The sequence below is a fragment of the Mauremys reevesii genome, unplaced genomic scaffold (genome assembly GCF_016161935.1).
Source record: "Mauremys reevesii isolate NIE-2019 unplaced genomic scaffold, ASM1616193v1 Contig95, whole genome shotgun sequence".
In the NCBI taxonomy this organism is placed as follows: domain Eukaryota; kingdom Metazoa; phylum Chordata; order Testudines; family Geoemydidae; genus Mauremys; species Mauremys reevesii.
In genome coordinates, this window is record NW_024100912.1 from 15,557 (window position 1) to 33,949 (window position 18,393).

The window sequence follows — 18,393 nt, forward strand, 5'->3', positions numbered from 1 at the left end:
AAGTCTTGTAAACTGATGTTAAAACCTCTGCAGGAAGCCAAACAGCTGAAGGCCTCAAGGGAAATCTGTCAGGAGCACAAGACAGAGCAATTTTGCAGAGCAACTTTGCAGAATAATTGATGCAGGAGTGGATTGTCCTGGGATGGTGGCTGGGCACATTTCACCACTTGGGATGGAGTCAGCTCTGCAGAGCAGCTGGACACGGGATATTTGGGGAGCTCAGATACTCAGGTGAGGGTCAGAGGAGCACAGTATGAAACTCCCTGTTATAAGTAATGCCCAGAAAATGGCAGGGTGAAAAGGGTAATTATTTTTGCAATTTTGTCCACATCCCCAACCCAGCTGCCCTATTTGGTGTTCAAATGACAAAAATGGAGGGTAGGGAAATCCAAACCTGAATTAAAAACAAAACAAACAAACAAAAACTGAAAAAGAAGGGGATTTTTAAATGAAAGTGTTCATTTTTTTAATTTTCATTTTTTAAAATAAAACCTCACAAACAATTTTAAGTTTTTCTTTGAAAAATGGAAACTTTGGAAATAAGGAAAATATCTGACAAAAACTCTCACTTTCAGAAAAGGTCATTTTTAGATCACAGCATTGTGGTGGCTCAGCCCAGGGGCTGTGGGTCAGGCTGAGCTGCTGGCACCTTGGATGGCAACTGGGCCCTGCTTGGAGCTCAGACAATGCTGCCCAGGAAGGGCCTGATCCAAAGCCCATTGGTGTCGATAGAAATACTCCACTGTGTAAGAGGTCAATTCTCTTATCATAGAGAAATGGCTCCACAGCTTTCACTTGGAGTGACCCCAACCCAGACCTGCTGTAGGAACAGGGAAATTCTACACATGGGAGGGTGAAGGGGAGGTTGATGATGGGATCATGAACAGTGCATACCAGGATATGGAGAAGAGAAACTCACCCCACCCCTCCAAGCCAGAGCTGGAAACACAGCTGATACATGCAGCAAGAGCAGCCATAGAGTGATTTCCTCCTGCTGCACAGACCCTGCAGCTGCCTCAGTCACATTGACCCTGAAAGGTGCAGAGAGACGGTTTCACACAGGAAAGAAATGACCAGGGCTTTCAAAATTTTTATTGATTTTGGGTGTCCAGTTTAAGCTACCTTAAAGGGGCTCATTTCCCGCAGGTGGGGCTCAGAGCAGTCTGTCTGTCAGTCCTTAAGGTGTCAGGGTCTGGGCTGCAAAAATCACTGGTCATTTTGGAAAGTTTGGCCAGAAGTGCTTGTACCAATCATGCATGTGCAGAATCTGTGTGTGAGACCAGCTGTAAGGGTGCGAGGGGCTGCATCGCCATGTGGCCCATTCTATCCTTGGTCATCGGGTGAGACTGCAATCAAGGGCAATCAGTGCCAGTTGTGATGGGGATTTTGTGATAAATCTCTGGCACAACCACACTGTGCAGATGCAGAGCGGCCAGTCCAGTTCTCAGCTTCCCAACCTTCCCTGCCGGGTGAACATTGATCATTTCCTGCTGAGGCAATAGAGGCATCTGTGTGAAAGCTGTGGGCACCCTGGCATGTTCCCAAAGCAGATGAAACACAAAGCCATTGCTTACACCAGTGTAAGTCCCTGTGCACACCTGGGTTCTGGTATAAGAGCCTTTTCTGGTTGATCTTATTTTGTTTTGAAAGTGGTATAAACTATAAGGTATACATTTTCAACAGTGAAGATCAATAACCCTGTTAAAAACTTAACATGGGCTATGGCAGACTCTTCATCACTGGCAGTTTTTAAGTCAAGAGTGGGTGTTTTTTCTAAAAGAGATGCCATAGTTCAAACAGGAATTATTTGGGGGCAGTTCTCTGGCCTGTGTTATACAGGGGATCAGACTAGAGATCACAGTGGTTCGTTCTGGCCTTAGAATCTGTGAATAAACCTGACAAAGGCTCTGATTGCACAATAAGGGTATGTCTACACTACAAGACTATTTCGAATCAACTTAAGTCGAATTTGTGGAATCGACCTTATGAAGTCGAATTTGTGTATCCACACTAAATACACTAATTCGACTGTGTGAGTCCACAGTAACGGGGACAGCGTCGACTTTGGAAGCGGTGCACTGTGGGAAGCTATCCCACAGTTCCCGCACTCCCCGCTGCCCATTGGAATTCTGGGATTTCCCCCCAATGCATGCTGGGGGAAAAATGTGTCGAGGGTGGTTTTGGGTAACTGTCATCATTGAACCGTCAATCACGCCCTCCCTCCCTCCCCGAAAGCGCTTGCGGGCAATCTGTTTGTGCACTTTTCTGCTCAGTGACAGCGCGGGTGCCACAGCACTGCGAGCACGGAGCCCGCTGCAGTTATGGCCGTTGTCAACTCCTCGCACCTTATCGTCCACCTCTTCCACAGTCAGCTGCTGAGAAATAGGGCTACTTTTCAATGGTGCTTCGAGCACTGGTGGACCATGGGGGACGTTTTACCAACATCAATGTCAGGTGGCCAGGCAAAGTTCATGACGCACGTGTTTTCAGGAACTCTGCTCTGTTTAGACGCCTGCAGGAAGGTAGTTTCTTCCCGGACCACAAAATAACTCTTGGGGATGTGCAGATGCCTAGAGTGATCCTTGGGGACCCAGCCTACCCGCTAATGCCCTGGCTCGTGAAGCCCTATGCAGGCGCCTTGCACAGCGACAAGGAACTCTTCAAGTACCAGCGAGCAGCAAGCAGCGTGACCTGTGACTGTTCAGTTTCTTTACAGAGAAACTGAACCTGCCCCTGTTTCTTTACCAAGTTACTGTTGACTAGCATCTGCAGTTACATACCCCATCCACCCCGCTTCCCCCACTTCCAACACACGTTTAAAAATAAAATACATGTTCCACTGTAACTTTACAAAGGTTTCTTTATTGATGACTTTGCATTAAAGGGTTGAAACTGGGACGCAGACTGTGCTGGGTAGGGTGTGCGGTGATGTAAAGACCACCTCTAAACTCGAGGAATGACAGGCTCCTGCTCCCAGAGCGGTCTGCAGTGCCAGACTGGTTGTTTCAATGGAGCCTGCCATCCCTCCTTTTTGGGACTCTGTGTGCGGGGGCTATGTGGCCTTGTGGCGGGGGAGGACGGATACAGATTCCTCTGCTGCGTGGCTCTGTGGTCCAGGACAGGGACCGTTGCATGAGATCTGTAACCACCCTCCCCCGCTACAAAGTCACGCACTTCCACCCACACACAGAACCTGCAAACCACCTCTCATACCGACCAGGGTGCCTACTGACTGCACTGTGTGTGTGACCTGCTGCTGATCCTGCCCCCGTGTCTGTACCCTGCTAAAGGTGACTGTCCTATGCAATACCGTACCCCCTTCCCCACCCCTTCAAATGCAGCGTTGTGTAAAAAAGCATGACGGAAACAGTAATTAACAGCAAAGTATTTTTAAGAATTAACCAGACAGTCAGGGGATGAAACTGGGATTGGGGCTAGGTGAGTCAGGAAGGGAAGGAATTCTCAAAAATTAGGGTATGAGAGCTTTTGGGTACTTGAGCACTCTGTTGGGGTGCAGTGACAGTTTTCACGGCCCCTGGAGCCACTCCTTCTGGTTACTTTGGGTGATGGGAGGTATGGGACTTTGTGGCGGGGGAGGGCGGTTGCAGATACACTGCGGGGGGGCTCTGTCCTCCTGGCTGCGGTCCTGCAGAACATCCACAAGGCGCCGGAGCGTGTCCGTTTGCTCCCTCATTAGTCCAAGCAGCGTTTGAGTCGCCTGCTTGTCTTCCTCACGCCACCTCTCCTCCCGTTTGCTGTGTGAGCGCTGTTACAGAGAGAGGTCTACCTCCACTGGCTCTGCTGGTCCGCCTCGGCTCAGGAGCACCCCATAACTTCAGCGATCATCTCGTCCCGTGTCTTTCTCTTTCGCCGCCTAATCTTTGCCAGCCTCTGTGAGGGGGATGCTTTGGCAAGTCTGGAGACAGTCGAAGCTGTGTGATGGGAAAAAGGTAGTGAATTCCTTACAAAGATACATTTTTCCGAACAATGAACACAGTCTAGTCTGTGTCTGTGAACAACACCATGCACAGCACCTATCTCGTCCGCACTCCTGCAGCAGGCAATCCTGAAAGCATAAACTCTGCCCCTGTTCCACCCCATCGCAGTGTCCCCTGACCCTTGCACTTCTGGGTTGAGATCCCAGTGCCTGATGGTGCAAATTTCATTGTTGCGGGTGGTTCTGGGTAAATGTAGTCAGTCATTCCTTCCTCCGGGAAAGCAACGCCAGACAATCATTTCGAGCCCGTTTTCCCTGGATTGCCCTGGCATACACCATAGCGTGGCAACCATGGTGCCTGTTTTGCCTTTTGTCACTGTCACCATATGTGTACTAGATGCCGCGGACAGAGGCGATTCAGCAGTACTACACAGCAGCATTCATTTGCTTTTGCATGACAGCAGAGATGGTTATCAGCCATATTGCACCATCAACCACACCAATGTAAATTGGCAAGGTGATGACGGGTAGCTGTCCTATTGCACTGTACCTTCTGCTGCTGGCATAGATGTCCCTGGCTGAGATCAGCCAGGGGCGCAAAAGATAAAACTGGGAATGACTCCCCGAGTCAATTCCTCCTTTATAGTATCTAAAAATAGAAACAGTCCTGCCTAGAATATGGGGCAACTGTACTAGGTTGCAGTGTCTCAGAGAATTACAGAGCACAGCCGCTCTGTGTCAGATCCCACAGGAATGATGAGCTGCGTGCCATTCACAGGGTGCCCCTGCAACAACCCTACCTGTTGCTTCCCTTCTCCTCCAGCCTTCCTGGGCTACCATTGTAGTGTCCCCATTTGTATGCTGAAGTAATAAGGAATGCAAGAAATAGAAACAGTGACTTGTTAGGGAAATGAAATGAGGGTAAGGCAGCCTCCAGCTGCTATGATAGTCCAGGCAGTACAGAATCTTTTCTTTACACATGAAGGGCGGGGGCTGATGGAGCTCAGCCCCCTGTTACTATGATGAAGACGGTTAGCAGGCTGTCTACTTATGGGCTGATGACAAGGACAGGTAGCAGTCCTATTGCACTACACCATCTATCACAAGGCTGATGATGAGGACGGGTACCAGTCATTTTGCACCTTCAGTCACCCATGAGGCAGGGGAGGGGGGGCGAGGTTGCTACCGTAGCGTGCCGCAGCATCGCATCTACCAGCAGCATTCAGTACACATAGGGTGACATTTACAAGAGTCAAGAGACGATTTCTTTCCCTTTTCCTTCTGGGGGTGGGGGGTGGCTGTATATTGACGAGCTATGCCCTGACCCACCGCGACACTGTGTTTGACCCTAGAAGCATTTGGAGCTCAGCCAAGAATGCAAATGATTTTCGGACACAGCGGAACTGTGGGATAGCTTGCGTCCTCATTCCCCCCCCCACTCCATGAGCATCCATTTGATTCTTTGGCTTTCCGTTACGCTTGTCACGCAGCAGCGTGCCAACTCTCTGCTACGCCGTCTGTCAGGAGATTTTTTAAAAATACTTTGGACCAGGCGTAACATTACGGTAATTTTCCTAATTAGATGCAGGAGTCGCTGAGCGAGATCGCCCTGAGGAGGATCACTGAAGGAGATAGAGAGCGCATGCTGCGTGAAAGCCAGCACAAACCAGGGGCCTATGCAGCCATGCTCGGGGAGGCAATGCTCCCTGAGTACCTCAAGAAAGCCTGGCGCAGAAAGGTGTGCTACCACGGAGCACCCAATAAGGCAGCTCACCCCAGGAACCTCCTGCGGAGGCTTTTCGATTACCTCCAGGAGAGCTTCGTGGAGATCTCCCAGGAGGATTTCTGTTCTATCCCCATATATATAGAGACCTCCTTTACACATAGTTCAGATTCCTGTTCCATTAATAATAAAAGTTTACATGTTTATAGCACTTACCGACTGCTCCTTCCCCTGATTCAGGGTCCGGGTTAACAGCCGGGGAGGGTTGTTGGGGGATCTCCGTGAGGGTGCTGAAGAGATCCTGGCTGTCGGGGAAACCAGCGTTGTAAGCACTGTCGCCTGCCTCGTCCTCCACAAACCCTTCCTCATCTTCCCCGTCCGCGAACATCGCCGAGGAACTGTCCGTCGACACTGTCCCATCGTCAGAGTCCACGGTCACTGGTGGGACAGTGGTGGCAGGCTCCGTAGCGTCCGTTTGCCGCTTTGATTTTTTGGTAGCCTTGTCTGGGGTCCTTGATTTTCACGCGGCGCTGTGTTGCATCCCACCTGTATCCTCTGTCTCTCATGGCTTTGGAGACCTTCCCGTAAGTCTGTGCATTCCGTTTGTTGGAGCGCAGCTCCGAAAGCACAGACTCCTCGCCCCACACACCGATCAGATCCAAGACTTCCCGGTCAGTCTATGCTGGGTCCCTCTTTCTAGTCAGAGATTACATGAACTCCTCTGCTGGAGAGCTCTGCATTGCTGCCGGTGCTGTTGAGCTCGCCCCGATGTCCAACCACGAAATGAGATTCTAACTGTCCAGACAGGAAAAGGAATTCAAATTTTCCCGGGACTTTTCCTGTGTGGCTGGTCAGAGCATCCAAGCTCGGACTGCTGTCCAGAGCGTCAACAGAGTGGTGCAGTGTGGGATAGCTCCCGGAGCTACTAAGTTTGATTTGCATCCACACCTAGCCTAATTCGACATAGCCATGTCGAATTTAGAGCTACTCCCCTCGTCGGGGAGGAGTACAGAATTCGAACTAAAGAGCCCTCTATGTCGAATTAAATGGCTTCCTGGTGTGGATGGGTGCGCGGTTAATTCGAATTAACGCTGCTAAATTCGAATTAAAGTCCTAGTGTAGACCAGGCCCGCCTAAGAGTGTCCCCGTGGGAGTTACACCAGCAAAGATCTAATGGTTTAATTACAGTGGTAAATTTTCCAGTCTAGAGAAGTGCTAAGATAAACTGCTCTTCCCGTCAATGCTCTCCGTGTCCTTGTACACCCCATGTCATTGTATCTGAGCCCCTCATATAATTGTTTATGGATTTTGTCCTCACAGAATCCTAAGAGGTAGGGAAGTATCATTCTCATTTCACAAATGGGGAAACTGAGGCACAGATAGAGAGAGACTAAGTGACTGCACCCAGGACACACAGGTGTCCACATCTGAGTCATGTAGTGAACGCAGGGCTCCTGATCCCCAATGTACTAGATCATCCATCCTCCCCAACCTTGACCAATCTTGTACCTGCCTGGAAGGCTGATGACCCTGGGCTCTTTCAGCCAAAGAGGGGAAGAGTGTGGGTGGGACAGGACTGGAAAACGGGAAAGCATCAGAGACAAGCTGGGAAATCTGCCACAGGGGATTTAATTGATCTCACAGAGCATCCCATCCCCTATTCCTTCTGGACTAGATCCTGCCTCCTTTCACCAGGCCCAAACTCCAGGGCAGACTAATTTCCCCACGTCCTGCAGGGGATATTGATGGCGCTAGACACTGTGGGACTACAGAGCGATCAGCTGCTGCTCAGAAGAGGGAGAGGAGAGTCTGTGCTGTGAGCAGTGGCTCCTGCTCAGCGACTCTACACACAGTCTGGCTGCTCCATGTAGCTGTGCAGTGAGGGAACCACAGGATGAGCTGACAGCGCCCTGAGCCACAGACTCTGCAGTGCAGCCACCTCTTCCCCCACCCAGCAGTGAGCTCTCCCCAGCCTGACCCTGAGCTAGCAGCCCAGCAGGGCGGGGGTGTATCACAGGCTGTGTTGTGGGATTAAACAGCCTGTTCTCACAATGTTATCTTTGTCCTCACGTGGTAACCTGCCTCATCCTCTCTCTCCATTTAGTCTGTTCTCATGAGGTTTCCAGGGCAGTTTATTTTCATAGACGTACATTTAAAGGCCATAAGGGGGCATCTAGTCAGAATGTCCACACTGCCCAGGCCAGAGAGCCTCCCCCAGGGATCCCTGCATTGAGCTGCTAACTTCTGGCTGAGCTAGAGCCTGTCTGGTAGAAAGAGACGTCCCCTCTCGGTTTAAAGACTCCAAACCGGCTCCTATTTCTAAACACTAAGATGATTGTGGCTTATCAGTGTAAGAGGGGACCAGGGTAAAGGGAGATGCTGGACTGGAACAGAATAACTGGAGATGGGCCATGAGGACCCAGCTGTGGGTCCTACTCTGACCTTTCTTAGAATTTGGGGATGTGGACTTGGAATGAGATAAAGCTGTTGGTCTTAGCATAGATTTCCAGAAGCTCAGTGGAGCATCCAGATCTGGTGCATATTCAAGACCTGACACTGACAGACTGACTGAGCAGCTAGGCCAGGCCACAGACATACTAAGGACTTTGGCAAAGGATGCTGGGCGGTTTAATATTCTAGTCAAGAGTGTAATACACAGCAGGATGTCAGGGCAGGGACAGTGTTGTATATTTCCTGACTGTACAGCACCATATATACCAGTGGCACTGAGGAAACAATTCATAGTGACAAGCACTAGAGCAGGCTGGGAATTTTACTTTGAGACTGCATTATTCAAGTCTTTAATGAAAATATTGAATAGTACCAGACCTAGGACCGAACTGTGTGGGATCCCACTAGATCAGGAGTGGGCAAACTATGGCTGGAGAGCCACATCCAGCATTTAGACGTTTTAATCTGGCCCTTGAGCTCCCACTAGGGAGAGAGGTCTGGGGCTTGCCTCGCTTTGGTTCTCCAGCTGGAGAGTGGGGTTGTGGGCTTGCCCCATGCCACGTGGCTCCCGGGAGCAGTTGCATGTCCTCTCCAGCTCCTAAGTGTAGGGGCAGCCAGGGGACTCTGTACATTGCTCCCACCCCAAGCACCGCCCTAGCAGCTCCCATTGGCCAGGAACCACAGCCAATGGGACCTGCAGGGCGCGCCTGTGGACGGGCAGCACACAGAGCCACCTGGCTGTGCCTCCACATAGGAGACAGAAGGGGCATGCCACTGCTTCCAGGAGCTGCTTGAAGTAAGCACCACCTGGACCCTTCACTCCTGGCCTCCTCCCACACCCCAACCCCCTGGCCCAGCCCTGATTCCCCCTCCTGCCGTCCAAATCCCTTGGTCCCAGCCTGGAGCACCCTCCTGCATCCCCAAACCCTCATCCCCACCGCAGAGCCCATGCTCCCAGCTAGAGCCCTCACACACACACGCACCCCAAGCCCCTGCCCCAGCCCAGAGCCCCTTCCTGCACCCTGAACTCCTCATTTCTGGCCTGACCCCAGAGTCCACACTCCCAGCCCGAGCCAACACCCCTCCTACACCCCAGCCCCAGTTTCGTAACCACTCATGTCCCCTTGGACAGTTTCCATATCCAGATGTGGCCCTCGGGCCAAAAAGTTTGCCCACCTCTGCAATAGATACACCCTGCCAGTTTGACAGTGAACTATTGATAACTATGCTTTGAGCATGATCTTCCAACCAGCTGTGCACAGACCTTATAGTAATTTCATCTTCCTCACATTTCCCTAAATTGCTTCTGAGAATGTCATGAGGGATTGATTCAGAAGTCTTGCTAAAACCAAGATATATCCTTTCTATTGCTTCCCCCCATTCCACTAGGCCAGTAACCATGTCAGAGAAGGAAGTTAGATTGGTTTGTCATGATTTGCTCTTGAAAAGAACATGCTGGCTATTCCTTATAACCCTCAAGTATCAGAGGGGTAGCCGTGTTAGTGTAGGTCTGCAAAAGCAGCAAAGCTTCTGTGGCATCCTATAGACTAACAGCTGAGGTGTGAGAGGATGCTAGAAGAGGGCCTCATCCTCCCTGACTGAATTAACCTCGTTATCTCTAGCCTGATTCTTGCCTGCATATTTATACCTGCTACTGGAAATTTCCATTACATGCATCCGACGAAGTGGGTATTCACCCATGAAAGCTCATGCTCCAATACGTCTGTTAGTCTACAAGGTGCCACGGGACAATTTGCCCCTTATAACCCTGTTCTCCTCCAGGTGCTTGCCACCTGATTGTTTTATAATTTGTTCAAGTATCTTCCCAGATATGGTAGATAGATTGACTTGTCTATAACTCCCTGGTTCTTGTTTCCTTTTTTAAAGATCACTCCTACGATTTCCCTCCTCCAGGCCTCTGGAGGTGAAGGGAAAAAAAGAAAACAAGCACAACTGCTAATTGCTCTTGATAACCTTTGAAGCCAGGCAGGCAGAGTGCAATGGAATAGCAATCCAGTGCCTTAGCCACTCAGTCATTTATTAGCCAAAAGGGCCCCTTTGCCACCAGCTGTCCCTTGGTCAGCCTAGGCCAGGCACCTAACCCGGGGTCATTTACTGCACCAACCACCTTTCAGAGTGACTGACACAGGCTGGGTTCTCATATTTCCATTCAACATAAGCCACACCCCTCTCCCAGAGCTGGAGTAAAAGCCACATTTCTTGTTAAACCATATTCTACAGCTGACAAGGAAGCACTTGTGTAATCTGTTGAGAATGGGTTTGTCCCGTCCTCCAGGAACTGGGCTAAAAAGAAGCTTCATGTGGTTCAGATAACAAGGGCCTGAACTGGATATCTGACACAGGGTTCAAGCCATGTTGCTGATCTACATCGGGGTGACTGTCTTCATGTTCTCGGTTTGTACAGCGCCTGACACAATGGGGTCCTGGTCTGTGACTGCAGGGCTGGCTCCAGACCCCAGCTTGCCAACTCAGCTCCATGGGATGGAGAAGTTCATGAAACTCTGGTGTAGAGTCAAAAAACACCAGACAAATTTGCACAGTTGCAACAATAGCTTTGGTCAGTAGATGGCAGCATTAATGTGTATCTGAAAAAATAGGGTGGGTGAGATAATATCTTTTATTGAACCAATTTTTGTTGGTGGGAGAGAAGCTTATGAGTATAGATAGAGTTCTTCAGGTCTGGGCATGGAAATACATGGAAACAATAGGTAAAGTGGAATAAGAGAACATGGAGAACCAACATTTAGATTTTTGAGGATTTTCAGCAATGATTACATAGGATTAACCTGTTACAATTAAGTTAAAAAGAATTAAAGGAATTTACGTAATTGTTTAAGAATTAATTTTATGAATGTTTATAATGATAATAACAATAGCTTAATTTTGACTAAATAACAAGGCTATAATTTACATTTTATTTTAGTTATATATAAATATAAATCAAAAGAAAAGAAAAATATTTAAACAGGGTTATTTATTTCAAAATGGTGAGAAGTAATGTACAGTTCTAAAAGCTTAGATTGCATTCACCTGTGTTTTAGAGTCTTTCTTTATTAACTTTATATAGTTTGCTGAGTGAAAAGCACTATAAAATATTTTTTCTCTTGTTTAAATAGGTTTTTAACTGGAATTCTTGCAGGCTTTTTCTCCTCTGCAGGACTGTGGAATTACTTAGTTACCTAATTCACTAATTAATTAGCATTAAGCATATAAATGAAAAAAAATTCAAAAACTAAGAACAGCAAATATAAAAGATTTTTCTTTAATATTACATGTAAATAAGATGAGAGTTGGTGAACCAGACTTGTTAAGTGAATTTAACTAAGATTCAGTAACATTTAAGGTATACAATTAAAATGAAAGAAGTTAGTTTTCCCTCCTCTCATAGGCGCTGGCTCCAGCCCCAGAGCATCCATGGGGAAAAAATAGCGGGTGGTCCGCACCCACAGGCAGCCAAGCTACCTGATCCTTGTCTCCTTTTCCCCCCAAGAATGTGCCGTGTTCCCACTCCTCCCTCTCCCTCCCAGTGCTTCCCAGCCCCCGCTGCCTAACAGCTGTTTGGCAGCGTTTTAGACTTTCGGGGAAGAGGGGGAGGAGCGGGGATGCAGCACGCTCAGGGGAGGAGGTGGAGAAGAGGCAGGGCAGGGGCAGGAATTTGGGGGAATGGGGTAGAATGGGGGCAGGCAGGGGATGGGGATGGGGTGGGAAAAGCTGGGGTGGGGCAGGGACTTTGGGGAAGGGGTAGAATGGGGTGGGGCGAGGGCAGTGCAGGGGCGGGGTGGGGGGGTGTTTGAGCACCCACTGGGCAGAGGGAAAGTCGGTGCCTATTCCTCCCTGTCCTTTTTTTTTAATAACTAACACTGCTCATGTGTCTCTGTTGGAAAGTCAACAATAGCACTAACCTGCTGCAAAGTAATTTAGAGATTGAGGGAAACAACTTGCTTTTTGCTCCTGTGGCTGAGCTTCTCCCAGCCCATGCAGGTCACATGGTTTTCTGTAAAGCAGCTGCCCTGGCTACTTGCTTTCAGTGCAGTGTATGTGTCCAGCTACAGGGAGCCTACTGAGCATGCCCAAAAGTAATGCACCCAATTTCAAAACTTGTGGGTGTGCAATGCTAATTGTGCATCTGCCTAGCAATCATGCCCCAATCACAATGTATTCATCTCCCCACTTCTCTCTAGATCTTTACAGAGATATCTCCCTATTAGGCGTGTGGGTTACACTCACAGTCTGACATCAGAATCGCAAGTCTACACTGGAGACAGAAGAATACCCAGCTAGGGTATGGAATATCAAAGCAGGAACAGCTTGGCCTCTTGTCCAGGACCTGTCCACCGAGCCCTGACTGCATTTTGCCATTATTATTTATATAACAGGACCCACTAGAGACCTTAGCCAAGGTCAGGGCCCCTTTGTGCTGGGTGCTACATAGACACTAAGGGTAGTCTGCAGGGGGAAATTGACCAACAGAAGTATACTAGTCTAACTAACCTTCTACAGCTATCCTGGGATAACTCCCCAGGGAGACACTCTTATTCCAGTGTATGAGGGGCTTTGTCCAGTTTAGCTTATTGTGACAGGGCCCCCAAGGTGTAACCTGGACTGTGGGACCGCTGAGCCCTCTAAACCCAGCAACCTGTGCTGTCCCTCACACTGTGATGCTAATGTCAAGTTACAAGGGTCTGGCAGGCACTGCACTTACACAGCCATCCACAGGCAGGGACACACCCAGCTGAGTTACATGAATGATCTCCCAGCCACTCGTGAACCATCAGTAGGAAGGCTCCAGCCAGTTCCCACCAGCTCCCAGACCTACACCCCAGCAATATATCATTTTACATTGCTCAAGGTTTTGTTGGACTGTGTAAACTATTAAGTTCTCCACTTCTTCATAGGAAAATGGACATGTACGAACCTTTGTAATCTGAGGTGAGATTTCCCAAGCAATTCAACCAAAACACACTGGTTTAGGTAAAATATAAAACAGATTTATTAACTCCAGAAAGACAGATTTTAGGTGATTCTAAATAGCAGGCATAGAGATCAAAGTTGGTTACCTAAGACAGAAAAACAAATTCACAGACTAAATTCTAACTTAAATAGACTAAGCAAGATTTTAATCAAACAGTCTCTCACCCGAACAGATGGTACAAGCAGGTTACAGTTTGTCAGTAACACACTGGACCCCGCTCCAGCCCAGGACCAATCTTCCCCAGTTCAAGGCTCTCTGATTCTGGAATAAGCGTGTCCCTGTGAGGGGATCTCCCAGGATGACTGTAGTGGTTTAATTTCACCAGTATAGTCCTACTGCAGAAAAACCCTTAGTGAGAGACAGCCCCCACTCAGAAGAGTTCCCAATCTGGGAGGAAATTATCAGAAGAACCCAAGGGATTTAGGAGCACAAGGAAGGCAGTGGGCACAGAGAATCATCACACTCCTAAATCCCTTAGGGGCTTTGAAAATTCTCCTCTTAGACAAGACAGAATTATTGTCCCCATTTCACAGATGGGGAGCTGAGGTCTGGAGAAATGAAATGACAGGCCCAAGGAATTGGGGCAGAGCAGGAACTTGAACCCCAATCTCTCAGAAGTCCCATCCTCACAGTTTAACGAGGAGCCCATCCTTTCCCCCTAAATTTTCAGCCTTGCTGAAGATGAGATTATGTGTACAAAAGGAAGGAGCTGGGCTGGGCTGTCTGGCTGGTGCAGTTCATGGGCTCAGCTCTGACAGAGCTCGGTGTGTCCCTGGCCTGGCTGGGAGTGAGCAGAGGGCTGCAGGATGCAGGGCAGAGTGACTGACAGAGACCCTGTCGGGGAAAGAGAGGGGAGACTGAAGGAGACTGCAGCAGTTACCTGGGCAAAGACTGTAACCCAGGGGCCTATTGTGCAGCACTGACCAATGGTGACTCCCCAACACTCCGCTCAGAGCTGGTCCCTGGTGTCTTCCCTGCTCACAGCTGGTCAGTGGGATTCTCAGCCCCTCTCTCCCGCTTGCTGCTGCTGCTCTCCTCAGGAGTCTCCTCCAGCCCCGTGGGCTTGGGCAGGTTCCATTTCTCCAGCACGAAGGTGATGACGGGCGAAGACACCAGGAGAAGCAGGATCAGGACACAGCGGGCGGCCCAGATGGCGAGGGACATGACCAGCCCTGCAACATGGAAAGGGACATGGTGACAGCCATGTGGGACTGCAGTGCCAGCACTAGACAAAGAGCAGCAGCTGGTTAACAGGGACCCTGTGTGAGCGCCCAGAGGCCTAGATCTAAGAGGGGATCATGCTGCAGGGGGGCACATTCCCCCAACGGGAGGCCTAAGTGATGGAGGCTGTTAGGGAGGCTCCTCCCTTTGCCCAGCAGAGCCCTGAGGGGTCGGAGAAGCAGGGAACAGCCCAGGTTTGCTCAGGCTTCACTGGGACTCTCTGCAAAGGCCTCACAAGAGCCAGTGATAGATGCAGCAGCCCAGACCCTATCACCCCTCTCCAGTCTGGCTGGCAGCCTGAGGCAGAGGGGCAGCATGAGGCCTTGGCACCAGCTCTGTCCACAGGTGAGGATGGAAGTGGTACCTAAGCGATGCCAGGGGCTGTGCTGCCCTTCTGCCCTGGAGGAATTGCACCCGCAGTGCCCAGCTCAGCCAGGGATTACTGCCCTGCAGGCCGAGGAGTTACCCACCCCGGGGTGAATTTGACCCAGACTTTATGCCCTGAGGCCAGAGCTGGGGGCACAGAGCCGGGCTCTGATAATCAGGGTGTGACACAGCAATAGCCCGTTACCTGTGTGGGTCAGCTCCTCTGCTCCTCTGCTGCTGTTCGTGCTGCCTGTGGGACAAGTGCAAAGAGAATCACACCGTGTGGGAGAGACGCCTGCAGCCTCCGCAGCGACAGACAGAGCAGTTCTACCAGGCACTGGGGCCAGATCCCCAGCGGGTGTAAATCAGCATCTCTCTGCTGGAGTCCATGCACCAGATCCCCAGCGAGTGTAAATTGGCGTCCCTCCATTCGAGTCCATAAGGTTCTGCCAGTTTACACCAGCTGAGGAGCTTGTCCCTGGACTCTCTCTCTTGCTCTGAGTTTCACACTGAGTTTCCCCACTGCACACTCAGCGAAGACGTCACTGTCCATTTAACAAACCAACATTTCATTGATCCCTGGCACTGAGGTCGAAGCTCCATGGGGATGAAAATGCCCCAAGAAGCCCTGAGCCAGGATTTCCTCGCCGCCCGAGGGAACTTGTCTGCAGAGCACCCTCGGGGACCTGAATGTGCGGGAGACCCCTGCACCCTTCAGACAGCCCGGGGCTCGCGTGGTGGGCAGAGCGGGTTGTGTGATAGGCTGTGTGCACGGGCGACATTCCCCAGCCACCCCTGTGCCTGGGGCAGCACCAGGCCTAGGCCCAGCTCACGCCCAGTGCTGAGGGTTCAGGGGAGTTGAGAGCTGGGTCTCCCCCCGGTGTAAGTGCTGCAGGCAGAGGAGTTACCCCAGGGTGAGTTTGCCCCAAAGTCTCTATGCAGCGAGGGGAGAGCTGGGGGGACAGAGCCGGGCTCGGATACCCAGGGTCTGGTCCAAGAGCGTCTCTGTGAGCTGTGGGGTCTGACTCCTCTCCACTGCTGCTCGCCTGGCCTGTGCAATGGGGACAAGGAGAATCTGGGCCTGTCAGTGCCTCCAGGTGAGAAACACGGCTGTGATGGCTGAGCCCAGCCCCCTGCACCAGTCAAAAGGGACATGACTGTTCCCCGACTGGAAACCTCCCCAAAGGGGCTCACCCTGGCTCCGTCAGACCTGTCAAGTGTCACACACATCATGGGCATTTGCAGCCCTGTCCCAGTGGCATCATAGTTGTGTGTGGGCATGAACTCCCCACAGGGCGTCCTGGAGCCTGGGGGTGACTCTCAGCTACAAGCCGGGAGATGCTGTTCTGTAGGCCCAACTCTTCCAACGAGAGTTATTAACTTCTCTGTGCATTTCACAGCCCCAGGTACTAGCCAAGAGCTCCTGCCGTTATGGTATAGGTGACAGCTGTCATTCACCCCTTTTATGGACAACAGAGGGTTGCACAAAGTCACTTGAGACAAAGCTGGGAATAGAGTGGAGGTCTCTATTACGGGACTTCCCGGTCTCATCCACTTTGTCTTGCTGCCTTTCAGAGGGATTGTGCAAGATTTATGTGCCTGGCTATGCTGCCTTTAACTAACCACTATCTGCTCCAAGAGCCAGTCAACCTCCCACTGCTGTATCACTAATAGTTGTGTGACCTGCCAATAAAGTGGGTGGCGTGGAGATTAACAACTTACTTTTGCCCATCACCCTGTCACTCAGCTATCTGTCTTTGGATTCTGTCTCTGCCTTCGCATGGACAATTGTACTTACTCTGGTGTTCATCCCCCTTATCTGTGATGCTGAGGTACTGGGCAGGGCTGAGCTGGGATCTGGTCACCTGGTTATTGCTGTCCTTGATCTCGTACCCACAGGAGTAATTCCCAGAGCTGCCCATGGACACCACATGGTCATAGTTGTAGGTGACCTTCTCCTTTAAGCCCTGTTGGGATGAAATCTCCTCTCCATCCTTACAGAAGACGATGCGGGTGGTTGGGAGTGGTAGCTCGGAGAGCATGGAGCACTGGAGAAGCACAGGGTCTCCCTTCTGGGCAGACGTCTGGCTCAGATAGAGGATGGGGGCAGGGAGAGCTCCTAGGAAGGGGAATGGGTGAAAGTCATTAATGGGGCTGTAGGTGGTGCTTGTTTCAGGGGAAGCCCAGGGAGCAGTTTGCCAGAGGAAGCTGGTTGTCATAGAAGCAGCTCATAGCGGCTCAGTGGTTCACAGGCGCAGAGAAGTTGTAGGATAGCCCCAGGGAGCATGGGATGCTCCACATGGGATTGTGGGGGCCTGGAGCGCTGTGCGAGTGACGGCCGGGATAGATCATGGTGCAGGTCACTCCATAGCGCTGAAACCCCCTTTGGGGGCAGGGCAGGAGGAGCTCTGCTTCTCAAGGGCTTCAGGGTCTGCAGAATGTCTCTGGTGCAGGCTCTTATTTCAGTACAGCTGGGTGACAGTTGGATAATGTCAGATTTGAGATTGTCAGATCTTTGGGGCAGGGACCAGAGCTTCATATACTGGTGTGCAGCACCTGGCGTGATGGAGCCCTGATCCCTGGAAGGGACATTTGGGGGCCACAGTAATACAAGTAATTAATAATAATCTTCTGTAGCTGGAAGCCTTTTCTATCAATACAAAACCCTCTGGCACGAGTGTGTGTGGGGACAGACAGACAGACAGACTCACCGGGCGCTGAGCAGATCTCCTGGACGCTGGGGCTCAGCGCTGGGAACAGAAAGGTGCCATGTGGTTAGTGCTGGAGATAAAACCCCCACCTTGTCTGACATCCCTCTGCAGGGACAAACGCTGCCTTAATAGAAAGGAAAATAAATTCTTGATTCCCGTTTTGCTGAAGAAGCAAACCAGGCCGTACAGTAGTTCTGGGACGTGATAGATTCCTTGCGCACACAGACTTTGGCCTTTCCCGGCAGCTCTCTAGAAGGCCAGATCTCAGATGGCGTAAACTGGCATTAATTCCAATTGAGCTACACTGATTTACGCCAGCTGGGGATGTGCTCTCATTGACTCCAGTGGAGAGACACCCATTCACACCAGCTGGGTATCTGGCCTAGTAGCTCTCACACTCAGTGTTTACACTGGTTCCCATTTCTCTCCCTGCCTCCACAGTCTGGGCCAGGTGCTGGTCTCAGCTCTTTGTCCTCCCAACCTGATACGAATTAACACAGGATTCCTGGATACTCACCATGAAGCAAAAGGCACAGAGACAGGATCATCTGGGCAGTGGGGGAACCAACTGGGATGGAAACAGCCCAGTCTGTACCCTGCTCCCACCTGCCCCCTCTGCTCTGTCTGACTTCAGCAGAAGGGAAGCACCGGTCTCTGTCTCTGCTCTGATCTGCTCCTGTCTGCTCCCCCGCATTGGATGCTCCAGTTAGCCCCACTGCCTGCTCCCAGGCCCCCTAGAGTTTGCAGGGCTCAGGCAGCAGAGACACCACAGCATCTCTCTGACCTGCTCTGTCCCCTCCTCGAGTCTCATATTCGTCACCGCTCCCCATTTCCTGCCCGGCACCACCCCCCTTCCCTGCCCCAACCGCAGCGTCTCTAGGGCTGGAAGATTGAGAACCGAAGGGGCCTGGTTTGCTTTTTTGAGTCAAAACATATCACTGATGAAACACCTCCTATCCCATCTCACTGCCTGGGGACTGAGACAGCCCCC